Raw genomic sequence first — 12,610 nt, 5'->3', positions numbered from 1 at the left:
AATGGCTCTGGTCCCTGATTCTGCTCCAGTTTTCTCTCTCGATGAAAATGATGGTAATGTTCATTTTCTGAAAGAAGTGGGTCAAAGCAGGGACGTACCTGTTCAGATGAGTGCAAGAGCAGCCTTGTCCGCAAGCTCTTGCTTTCCCCACCGCAGTTGTGTTGCAGCCTCAGGGTCATGCAGGCAATGTTTTTTTTCTATCATCAGATGCATGCCAATATTTCTTACTGTGCAAGGCTGCTGATGGTTGTATCAGCAGACAGGGGAAAAAAAAAAAAGGACTGCAATTGTTAATTCTAGTATATGGGAGGGAGGCAGGAGGCAGATCTGTAATATAGGTGAGTGGCCATAATGTAGGTGATGGCACCCTCTGGCTCAGGCTCACCCTCTGACTTGGAACTCTTGGGAGAGAGAACGTGTGTTGGTCTTTGTGCAGTGCTGAGGGCGTGGGGCTGGCAATACCTTGAAGTGATAAACAATAAATATTTGAGTGATGGTAGCAATGCTTTGTACTGACACTTGGCAAGCGATGGGCAACTGGCACTACAAACAAACTATCTCTCTCTGCTCTGTGGAAGCAGAGAGCAAGCATCACTGCCCTGTTGTTGTTGTGTTTCTTGGGCCAGTGGCACAGATACCTCAGAGATATCTTCCTTCTGGCAAAAGGGTATTTTGTCCTCTTAGAGTTACATGAAATAAAAAGATTAGAGCCTGTAGGGAAGACCTTGGCAAATACACAGCAGATTTTCACCTGATGCTACTCTCGGACCCACTGTTTTCTCAGGCTAGACTATGCTCTGTTCTTGGGGAAGGGTGGGACACGTGGGTGAGGGGTAGGTACCTGACTGGGAGAGTCTGCCTTCCACTTGGTTCCCACATGTGCAGGAGGCTCACCTGAGCATCTGTGACTCTGGCAAAAGCTCAGGAGCAATCCTGCGTACCAGTGCCAGAAAAAAACCCTGCATACAGTTGCAGGAAAATAAGTTTTTCATGGGAACTTAAGTTTTGATGTGAGGTTTGACCTGATGAACTGCTTAACTGTGATGCAGTCAACCCTAGGGAAAATCTGTGCTTCTATGTGTTGGCTAACACAGACACAGCTCAGCAACAATTAGATTATCTCTCTCTGCTCCTTCTCAACCTCAGGGAACAGGCTTTTCAGGTGTTACTTTTCAAGAGAGTAGGGAGTCCTTGCTGCCTACCTAGTTAGACTAATCTCATCAATTTAAGTCCAGAACTGCACCTTATTCATTCCAAACAGACACCAGCTGCCATTGCTTCTGGAGAAGTATGACCTAAATGCTTTCCGTGGGCAGGCTCTTCTCCATTCTGGTCTACCTGCATTGGTGCAGAACCAACCACATGCTTACTTAGCCTCATTTTGCCTAGTAGGCCCAATTCACCTAAGCTGTTTCGCAGACCACCTTCTTTTGGTCCCTCTGTGGGGTTTCCATGGCGAAGAGCAGGGACCTGTGCTTCATGCTGCATTGTCATGTGTCTTCTAAGGGCCATGAAGATGATCAGAGGGCTGGTGTACCTCTCCTATGAGGACAGGCTCAGGGAGCAGGGGCTGTTCAGCCTGGAGAAGAGAAGACTCTGGGGTGACCTGAGACCAGCCTTCCACTACCTGAAGGGGGCCTACAGGAAGGATGGAGAGGGACTTTTCACAAGGGTGTGTAGTGATAGGACAAGGCGGAACAGCTTTAAACTGAAAGAGGTCAGATTTAGATTAGATATTAGGAAGAAATTCTTCACCATGAGGGTGGTGAAACACTGGAACAGGGTGCCCAGAGAAGCTGTGGATGCCCCCTCCCTGGAAGTGTTCAAGGCCAGGTTGGATGGAGCTCTGAGCAATCTGGTCTAGTGTAGGATGTCCCTGCTCATGGCAGGGGGGTTGGAACCAGATGATCTTTCAGGTCCCTTCCAACCCTTACCATTCTATGATTCTGTGATTCTGTGTAAGCTCAGATAGCATAGCTGTCCTCACAGATGTCCTTCTCCACGGGGAGAATGACCTGTCTGGACCATTGTGCTAGGGCAATTTTCTGTTCTTTGTAGTGAGGGTAGTTCCAGTGTCTGCTTACATGGCATTTTTCCCAGTAGTCCCACCCTCAGATCTTTTCCAGTAATTCAGCGGGCAGAGTCCTAAGCCCACATATACGAATAGCCAGTGGGAGGTATAAATAGTTCATATCTCTGGTCCCAAGATATTGTTGGCCCATACACCATGTCTTCCTTGGCTTTGCCTAATTCATTCTGATGATTGAGACCTGAAGCGACACATCTGCCCTGGGGTTTGGCTTGCTCTGGTTGACCTCTCCTTCACCACTTGTTAATATGTGTGTTGTTGTGGTGACTTGTAAGGGATTTCTTGCCTGAATGTGGCTTAGCATGAGCAGTGATTGTAGCTTGACCTCTCAGAAGAACAGCAAGAGGATTTCAGCATGGATCTGCACTTAGCCGTTTTCTGCTGGCAACAAGCTGTTCTCTCTTGTCCACAGTCAGTAGTATCTAACTTCACCTACTGCTGAGATTCATCCTCCAGCTGCAGGTCACAGTGCTTGAAATAGCTGCTCAGGAGACCATCTTCCTTGCCCAGATGTCTCCTCCTGCTTTCAGCTCCCTGTCATATCCCTCAGTTTAATTTCTGCAGGCATTTACTATTTATGATTACTGTATTTATAAAGCACTCTGAAGGTGGTGGCTACTTCTTATTACAGTAAGCCTGACAGCCTTTTTTTCCCATATGCTTACCTTCTCTGTTTCCTGTTAGACTGGCTGTTTTTGGAGGAGGACTGGGCCAGAGGAAGGGTGAGGCTATGTGGAGCACAGAGGGACCTCAGACATCCCTAGAGTTCTCTAGACCCTAGTGCAATAGGGGCTAGGCTGTTCATAACAAAATAACAGAGGAGGAGAGGAGGAAGTGCCAAAAACAGGTATGTTCCAGCGATGACAAGCAATGGCATGAGGGTCATTAATGCACAAAGGTAGCATTGCTGTAGTCACACCTCATTCAGTTTATGTTTGGCCATATCTTGGTGAGACACTGATGGTAGCTGTTGATCCATTTGGGTTTCTATTATCTGTGCTTCTGCTGGTGAATTTGCACGAGCTTCAGAGACCGCAAAGAATTTCTTCATCTCTGTAACCCTGACCACTCCCAGGCTTTGTGCTGCTGACACGAGTTGGTACTGCAGGGTGGAGAAACAGCCCAAACTGAAGCAAAGCATTTGTATTTGTCCTGGAGGAACCGATGGAGGATTCCCCTCTGTATCAGACCATGTTCAACAGCCAGTATTTTGGTCTACTGCCTTGTTGCCTGCTTTTCCCTTGGCACAAGGGTTGAGGTTGAAAAGAAAAACCAGAACAAGCTCTTGGCCTGCCAATCAAAATGGAAGGGGAATCTTCTTTCATGGAGGCAAGCCACCAGACCTCACTGCTTTAGTCAGGCAAATTTACCAGGGAAAATATCCTTCAGCCCAGACCTTAGTCAGACATTGAGGACCCTCTTATCTCTTCGGTGACCACAAAGAGAATTTGCATGGGGACATGGGAAACCTCTCTCTACAAGCCTACACCAAGAATTAGTGCAACTTGATGGAGCAAACCCCATGAAAATCACACTCCCAGACACGCAAAAGAGACTCCTTTCCTCAGAGAACAGATGTAAAAGAAAAATCCCCTGGTTTCTGCTAGGATAGTCTTGTTGTACACCTTGATGTTTTGAGCCTGATGCCAAGTTATGAAAATGTGTGTAACAGAAGATAGTTACAAAAGTATACTTTTTCAATTTCCAAATTGTTAAACTGATTAAATTGATCATATTGATTTCAAGTCACAAAACTGATGTCATTAAACTGCAAAAAGTACCTGGATGTCACCCTGGTCACAAGGGACTTTACTTGGTGAGCATTTACATATGAATGTTAAGGTGTGTATGAAATGGAATGGAAAATTACGATACAGAGTCTTCTAATGTTGATACAGAAAGCAGTGGGCATCCCACAGTTAGTTGGGAAACCACGTGCAGTTAGTCACCCCATCTCAGAAGCATGACTGCAGAGTTGTAGGGAATTGAGAAACTTGCCAGGAAACTGCACAAAGTCTTGGAAAACTCACATAAGAGGAGAGATTGAAGGAAGGGGAATTATTTATGTTAAATGTGAATCTGTAGGGTTTCTGGTGTGAAATAATGAACAGTCTAGAGAAAGATGATAATGATTTCCGCTTGTAACATGGAAGAATTCCAGGAAATTAAGGAGGATTATGTGAAACTGATAATAGGAATAATTTTCACTTACTGTGATTAATTAGTCCACGAAACTTGCTGTCAAAATTCAGAGCCCAGCAATATTCCCAAATGGCTTGGCATTTGTGTGAATAAAACTACCCAGTGTATTTAGAGCATGTATTCAGAAGTTGCAGAGTTTTGAAACCTCCTCGTTGAGTTGAGGCCCATCTCAGTGCAAGGCTTTAGGAGAGGCAAATGCTTCCTCACCACTTGTTGCAAGTACTTGTTCTTTTCTCTGAGACATCTGGTAGAGAAAGGACATAACAACTTCAAGAAAAGAGGCCTCCAAATGTGAGCATGTCCTAGCCAGGAAGATCTGGGAGCCTACAGTCTTAAGATGTCTGCTCAACCCTCTCTAACACCCCTGAAGTGGTTAAAAGCAGAGCAGTCATCCCTGCAGTAGACTTGTTGAGTCCCCTGGGACTCTGACCTGTTCTTCTAGTACATACCAAGGATCATCCCCGTATGCCCTCCTTTTTTCTCTTAGTGAATAGGTCTATGCATCCTCTGCAGCCTAGCAAGAGTTTCCTCAGAAGAAGACCTTGGTTAATCCAGGGTTATCAGATTTAGTTAGTTAGACCCTTAATGCTCTGTTGAGCCCAGTCATTCCAAGCCTAATTAGCACATGATCTGTCTTGTGGAGCGATATCCTAAAATAAACTGTACTGAACAGAGCTTTACAAGCTGAGTTTGGCTTGGGTTGCCAGCCGCTGCAAGGGATAAGTTTCTCCTCTCAGAATAAAAGCATGTGTAATCATTAGGAGTGCCTGGTCTGCTTCATAAGTATTTTATTAAGGTTCTGGCTTGCCTTTTGTTAGTTCTGTTGCATGGAAAATATTCTGTTACGTAAATTGATGCTGCGGTTTCTTCCAGATCCTCTTGAGTTCTGCCTTGCCACCAGCCATGTGAACATAGAAACACACCCACATGTCAGGAGGACACTTGGAAAGAGACTGGTGACTGGACCAAGGATCTGGGAATCCTCTTGTAGCAGTAGAAAATATGATACTCTCTCTGGCCTAGCCCGAGGACAAGCAGTAAAGTTAAATGCCCCTATGTTCAAAAGGACGGACAGATAACTACTACAATGGTTTGTAATCTGATGTGCAAATCACTGGTTCAGGAAGTTACAAGCCTAGAATTTGCAAGAATTCAAAAAAAAAAACCCGGACACTATAAGGGATGCCAAGAATATATAGCACTGTGATTGTGTAGGCTCCTAACTTTCTATGGGCAGGTTATGAAACCTTCTTCTAGGTGTAAACTGCTCCCATATGGAGGAGGCTACTTGTAACTGAGGGGAGAATGGAGCAGCCAGTCACTCATTTGCCCAGTTTGGGGCTATTGGACCTTGTGCAGAACATCTGAACTCTGCTGGCAAAGGTGGAGGATGGGGCTTCACCACTTTGATTCAGTCCACAGACATCTGTGTTCGTGCGCTGAAATCAAAACTTCCCTGTAGCAGTTGATCTGTGAAGATTAAATATGTTCATCTGTCTGCTACGTCTTCCTCCTCCCTCTGTGTCTGAGCTAGTGGTGACAGTTGCCCTTGATTTTGTCTTTCTTGAGAAAAGCGTTCTTGATAGACTTGTTTTGGCCAGGGAGGTCATATCAAGACCTGCTGTGGAGTGCAAAGAGTTTTATAATCTTGCACAGTCTTGCTGTGGTCCAAGGATTTGTTCCCAGTTCAGAAGCTTCTTGTCCCGTCATCTTGGGAATCATTCTGCCTTTTTTTTCACCCGCCCTGAATTCTGCTGAAATGAGATTTGGACAGCATTTGGACTTGATTACAGAGGACCTGTTTGTTCAGGGACCTGGCCAAAAAAGGGTCAAGAAATCCACAATCTTAGCAGTAATCAGGCAAATTCCTTGTTCAAACCTATGTGCTACGGGGTCTTTTCCTCCAGCTACTTTCAGGGGATTTCAAAGTCCAGCCTATGGTCTAAAAGCAGGTGGATGTCAGCAGCAAAAGTATATGTGGTCCTGATGTCCGTCAGAGGGCAGGATAAATTTGATGCACTATTCTAATCTGATGCTGCCTTTATTGGTCTGTTACTCCGCCTTTTTGCTTTGTAGCATGCAGTCATCTCCAAATCAGTGTGCTGCCAGCCTCCAGACCATTGAATTGCTCATTGCATATTCCTGCTTTGGAGAGACAGAAATTTCTTCCTGTGTATCCAATTATTGCTTCTGGTCTTGGCAGAACTACCTAGAGCTAGGAAGGGTTAAACCTTCCTGCAGTCTTAGCAAGAGTCAGTTATTGGACATAGCTGCTGTTTGAAAAAACACTGTGCACTGTGAAGAGGAACATCTAATAAAACCAGGCTGCTGCTGGGATGTTTTCTGTTTGTGCTTGATTTTGGAGCTCCTGATCTGGTTGCATGCAGTGTGTATTAAATTCCACGTAGCATTGCATCATTTAAAAATAAAATAGCTCTGGAGATGCAAGCATTCTTGCTGTCTGGCAGCACTGACGCAGATGCCATATCTGCATCGCTTCTCCTTTTCACTGGGGCATGGCTGCCTAGTCCTGGTAGCAAACCATTGCACCACCGCTGTGCTCAAGTCTGAAGATAATCCTGCTGGGGCTTTTTGACATCTCTAGCTGCTTCATTTATCATGATTTGTGGGGTCATACTTCAGTTATTTCAAGAACTTTGTCCTGCTGTGGTTTTACTTCACTCTCCCGCAGCCAATTCTGCTGGCTGTTCTGCTTTTGCTGTGTTGCTACATGGGGTTGTACATCTGTGATCTGCCATCCCAGAAACGTTTATTGTGAGTGATACCTACATACGTGGAGCTTTGGGCTGAACAGACAGTAAATATGATTTTGCAGCCTCTTTAGCTGAGTTACCTTAAGACTGAGATCCTTATTTATCGGCCTTTTTCCAGTGACCACTGATGCTTTTGCCTTGCAGAGAGGGTTCAGGATTGTTCTGCAGCTGTGATTCCTGCAACAATCAACAACCCAGTGATTCTGTCTGGACAGAAATGCAATGCCAGTTTTAACTGGGACAGAGAGGAAGCAATAGTGAAGATATGCAGTTGTGGAGTGGCTGGAATGTGTATGGACGTGCTGGCCTCTACTGCAGTAAGATCTTATTCACTGGGAAGACAGATCTTCTTTGTCCCCTTTAGGGCTTAGCTCATGTCTTTTCCCCAAGTCATAAAGATGATAGCTGATCTAGAACTACTTGAGCTGGAGCTGCCCTCGTGTGCTTTTTCTTTGTGCAGATGAAACTTGCTTCTGAAACTGTCCTCCATAAGCCTTGCATAAACAGGGCCTCTCCTTTGCCAGGGTCTGGGCAACACCAAGTTGTCTGAAGCCAGATTCTAGCAAATGCCAGGGAGGAAAGTTATGAGGGTCTGATGGAAGTGATTCATGACGTCTCATTGAGAGGTCTTTCCAAAATACAGTAATTCTTTCCAAAATACAGTGATTCTAACACATTTCAGATCCCCAGAAACCCCTGCAATCTCCAGTGCTTTTAAGAATATCTCCACTGGTATGAAGCATCTGTGCCCTCTCCCCCTCTTGATGTCATCCCAGGTGCCTTCCCCCCTGCAGCGTACACCTGAGCAAGAACAGATACCCATTCTCAGTTGCATGCAGCCATGTAAAAGACTTTGGGAGCAGCTTTGCCATCTTGTATGCCTGCAGGCAGAGGCCGGGAAGCCAGCTTTGATCCATGAAGCTGTGATGAGTTTGATGCCTGCCTCCCTCAGCAGGACACACTATTCCCTGCTCTGCTGTGGCTGTTGTGGAGGAGAGTTTTGAGCTCTCAGCTACCAGGCATAGAAGTTGGTTGGAAACCTTCAGTCTGCGCTTCTGCTGGCTTTGACTCTGGTTCACCCACAACTGTTGGCCATGTTTTAGCCATGACTCAACTGCAGCCTCTGGTTCCAGGGTGCTCAGTCAGGCAGGTCTGTAACAGGAGCATGTTCATGAGGCAGCCAGCTGCCAGCCTTGCCTTGCAACCAAGCCCTGGCCAAAGCTGTGCAGTTAAGCTTGGCATCTTCAGTTACTGATTCTGCCCCACAATTTCATTTGCTTACAGGATTTTTTTCTTTCTGTGCGTGCCCTTGAGTGCTCTGGGATCCCTGAAGCAGCCAGGCTTCAGCACCCAGGCAGATCCGTGTTTCAGAAAGGAATTCTGTGATTTCCACTCTTGTAGGATCTTCAGTGTGCTTTTGGAGTGCTCAGGCAGAAAGGTGCTTTAGAAGTGTCCCTCCTCCTGCTGCTGCTGCTGGAGTGTCTGTGATAAGCAGGGATTTACTGTGCCTGCTGTTTGATTCAGCAGCAATTTCGGTGTGATACTAACAGCTAGAAACATCAGTCGTCTTCTCCTCTGTGGATTTGCATACGGTAATTAGGAGCATATGTGGTGGGGGCTGGGGCAGCGGCCAGCCAGGGGGGAGAAGGAGGAGCAAGTTCCAGCCCCGATCACCTGGGTGGATGCTCGTGAGTCATGGCCTGTAAGTGGCTCCTGCCACATGCCAGATGATGAGTCACGGAGCAAGAGAGCACAGAAATGGGAGAAACTGGTTCGGTCACTGTCACAGTGTCAGATCTGCTGCTCAAGCTCTTTCTGATGTCTCCTGTAACTCAAAATGCCCAGAGCAGCTGGAGCTTCTTTTCCTCTGACCAGGAGGCAGGAAACTACCTCACAGTAGCTGTGTCATCGGCAGGAATACACATACTACTTATTGCTTATTTTTGTCTCATGCACCCTCTCATCTCTGCTGGCAAGCCCCTCGTCTGTGACCTGCGCAGCTCCTTGCTGCCGTGAGCGCAAGGGCTGTGATTGACCACCATGTGCTGCAGTTTCCATTTTGAACACATCATAATCCTGTATAGTTCTGGGTTGTAATGATACATTAATCATGGCCTTAGTCAGCCTGCCCTGGAAACTGCTGGAAAAAGCCCTGGCCCAGACAGCAGCTCATTCTGGAAAGACAAGGGAAGTGGTCTTGTCAGGAATCACTGTCTGTTCAGCATCACAAGAAGAACCAGCCTGAGCTGAGGCAGAAATTTAGGAAGTATTTAGTCTTTCTGTCTTGATGCAGCCCCCTTTAAATGCTGAGTGCTGGAATATTCACCCTGGGACCAGGCAGACCACCCTCACCATGCTCCCTGTTCCCCAAGGCAGCAAAGGAGAGCTGGAGGTATAGGGTGAGTCAAACAACTAGTATTTCCTTTTACACCTTTTCTTCCATTAAATTGCTGGATGATTAGCTATGAAGGTGTGAATTTGGCAGAGATGTATTAGCTGGTGAGAAATAAGTGGATGTCCAAAACACTACCACTAGCTAGTCCCACCCTACAACAACTTACAGGCTTCCTCACCTCCACCCTCTTCTTACTCACCCTGATGGTTCAGACCCATCCCTAGGCCTCTCAATCCTGTGCCCCTCGCCCCACCATCTTCACTCACACTGCTCCCTGAATGCCCTCCAACTTGCCGGAATTTTCCTATTCAGTGTTTTTTAGAACCATTCATTGCTTTCTGGCAGCTTTTGGAGTGGCAGAGCTGGGGCAGGAAAGAACTGCGTTACTGTGGCCCTGGAAACTGGTGCTGGAACCTGAACTGAGCCCTGAGATCCCCCACGCTGTCTGAAGAGTGGCTTTCAGTCTGGATTCCTCTCCCAGTCATTTTGCCCGGAGGTAAACTTGCAGGGAGTAAACTGAATATATCTCTCCCCGTGGAGCAAAGAGATGTCTGTATTGTGCCCCTGTCTGCAAGCTCACACAGACCACTGCGTTTTGCAGCATTTCTGCTTGTGCTTGTTTTGTAGAGCTGTGTGATTTCTTCAGGCGTGTTAATGCAAATGCTTTGTAGGAGTCAGGGATTCAGCAGCCCTCAAAGAACAAGGAGCTCCAGTACAAAACGATTTTTACTGGTTCATCTATGAAACTGAATGGTCAGCTTTTAACCCTATTTTTCCATGTTTCACCCTGGAGTAACACGATGGATCTTGGTCTGTCTGAGGAAGATAATGAGGACAGTGATAGCCATTCCAACAGAGGCAGCAAGAACCCTCACAGTTAAAGGTTTCCATTGGGCTCTCAGTTTCATAGATGAAGTGACTGAGGTTTGTACAAACAGTAATCTGTTCAGAAAAGCCAGCCTCCCAAAGCCACCATTGCCTCCAGCAGACAGTTCTGATGATCTTGCTCCTGCCTCTTCATGCTCTGTGCTACATGTGCTATCTTTTTTGCTTTTAAATCAAATTTATTTCCTAAATCTCTGCATGCTCCCCCCAGTATTGCATTACATTTTATGAGGAATCTTGTGTCGCTGTGTTGAGAACCCTTGTCGCCCCACATGTGCAGCTGACAGTGCTGAGCAGAACTGGGTATTGAGCAGTCAGCGATGGAACTCCAAAAGCGTGGCCTGAGCGGTAAGATATAGGAGGGTATGCCTGGAGGTACGTGACCACCACACCTAACGCATCAGCACTTGTAGGCAAGGCTGCTGTTTGCACCAGTCCCCTCTAACTGAAGCAGAGACTTGCAGGCCAATTTGGAGCCATCTCTGACGGCTTCTGCGTCTTCACAGCAGTGTTGCAGAGCCAGGAGCTTGTACTCCAGAAGACGTGGAGCTGCACTGAGCACCCTTAAATTATCACAACGTCCTCAGTCTTTGAGAGTACAGCAGAAGAGGGGTTTGGGGGCCTCTGTGTGGTGCTCAGCAAGGACTTACAAGGCACTAAGTGCAGAGCCTGGAGGGCTCAGCTCTGCAAGGTCCTGCGTGCCTCTGTTATCTGCAGCATGCAGCCCTGTTTCTAACGTGCAGACGCAGCTTGGTAGGCGGCTCTCAGATCAGCACTGAACCATCCTTTGTGGCTCAGCACTCACCTCCTTCTACTTACCTAGAGCTTTGCTGCAGCTCCTGTTGCAGCAAAGGAGTTTTTGTTTATGTGCATACATGAGGGCACAGGCATTCATGAGCAATTCCACACCACGCCATAGATGTCTCGCAAAAAGTCATCCTTCTCTGCTCTCTATTATCTTGACTGGAATGAAGCATCCACAGGTAATGAAATGTCTGGCCCTCACCTTCTCCAGGTAATCCTTAGCACCTCAAGGAACAGCTGGCTGAATAAACAACCCATATCTCCTATGCAGCAGCAAATGGTGTCAGTGTGGAGAAGGCAAAGAATTTTTACATTTGCAAATATAATGGCTGTTGTACTGATGTGCCTGAGTTCATGGTTCTCCCTGCATGCCTCCCTGCCTTGCACTGCCGCAACATGCTTTTCTGGGCAGGGATCGTTGCTGGATCCTGTATTTGCTGTTGTATGTGTAGGACTGAGCAGGATTCAGCACACTGCGGTCTTGTGCTGTTGCAAATGATAAACAAGAATGAACTGATCTGGCAGAAAGTGTACAGGTACAAACTGCCTGTCAATATCTGGAAAATTCCCCTAGCAAAGGGCTATGTGGGCTTCACAAAGACCTGATAGACGCCAGCAGAATCTGAAATTATTCTGCTTGCTGAATTTTATGCCCCAGTGTCAATCCCAGCCTACCACACCCTGACTAGAAAGGACAATCCTTCTACAGTCCTCCAGACTCAGGGAGGGAGAGTCAAGGGATAGTATGGCCAGGGAGGATGTTCTGGTATTGGGAACTGAATAATCCCTGCACTGCCAGTGCCATTGCCAACCTCCCTGCGCACCTAAGACAGGAGGAAGCCAGGAGAGGTGTCCCAGGGGAGAGAGAAGGCATATCTAGGGCACAAAAAAAGTCATGCACATCCCTAGGGACGCTGTTAGAATGGCTCCCGGCAGGAGCCGGCTGCCTGCCTCCAGTGATATTGGACCTCAGAGCCGTGTGCTGGGAGCAGGCTGTGGGTGCAGGCAGAGTGGGCATTTGTCTGCTGCAGCATCTGTGGCAGCCAGTGAATCACAGTGCAGCTGGGCAGCCCAGGCTGCCGCTGAAACCAAATAGCTGGGCAGAGTCGCAAGTTGCAGCCAGAGCTCCAGAGAGACAGCTGGGAAATGGCTGTGTGTCAGCTCCCTTGACATTTTGCTGTCAAATGGTCAAAGTGTGCCTGCACAAACCTTCTCCTCCCACAGCAGCTGCTGCACTAACATGAAGTGTGTGTTGCTCAGCAGCGCTTGTCAGCAGATTGGTACTGGGAGCGGGCTTCCAGCAGCCATTTCCCAGAGGCAGTGGAGATCCGGTGCTTCAGCAGTGAAGTGTGCTGTCATCACGGTCTGTATCCTCAAAATCATGCTTTTCAAGTAGTTGCATTGTGGCAACACTCAAAATATAGCGAGGCCTTATGGAGAGATGTGATGCAAGCATTACAA

General features: G+C 47.1%; 1 protein-coding gene across 9 annotated transcripts in view; it reads left to right on the top strand.

Moving 5' to 3' along the window:
* Positions 1-12,610, top strand: part of RUSC2 (RUN and SH3 domain containing 2) — a 55,182-nt gene that overhangs the window by 21,377 nt on the left and 21,195 nt on the right. The window contains exon 2 of one of the 9 annotated variants that reach the window (XM_075410953.1): positions 9,806-9,956. The exons of the other annotated variants lie outside the window; for them this stretch is intronic. The gene's annotated coding sequence lies outside the window, so the exon portion shown is untranslated. The remainder of the gene's footprint in view (positions 1-9,805; positions 9,957-12,610) is intronic. 9 annotated transcript variants of the gene reach the window in all.

Source organism: Opisthocomus hoazin, chromosome Z, assembly GCF_030867145.1.
Source record: "Opisthocomus hoazin isolate bOpiHoa1 chromosome Z, bOpiHoa1.hap1, whole genome shotgun sequence".
Taxonomy (NCBI): Eukaryota; Metazoa; Chordata; class Aves; order Opisthocomiformes; family Opisthocomidae; genus Opisthocomus; species Opisthocomus hoazin.
Note: the sequence above shows the minus strand (reverse complement) of the source record. Positions and strands in the feature narration are given on the sequence as shown.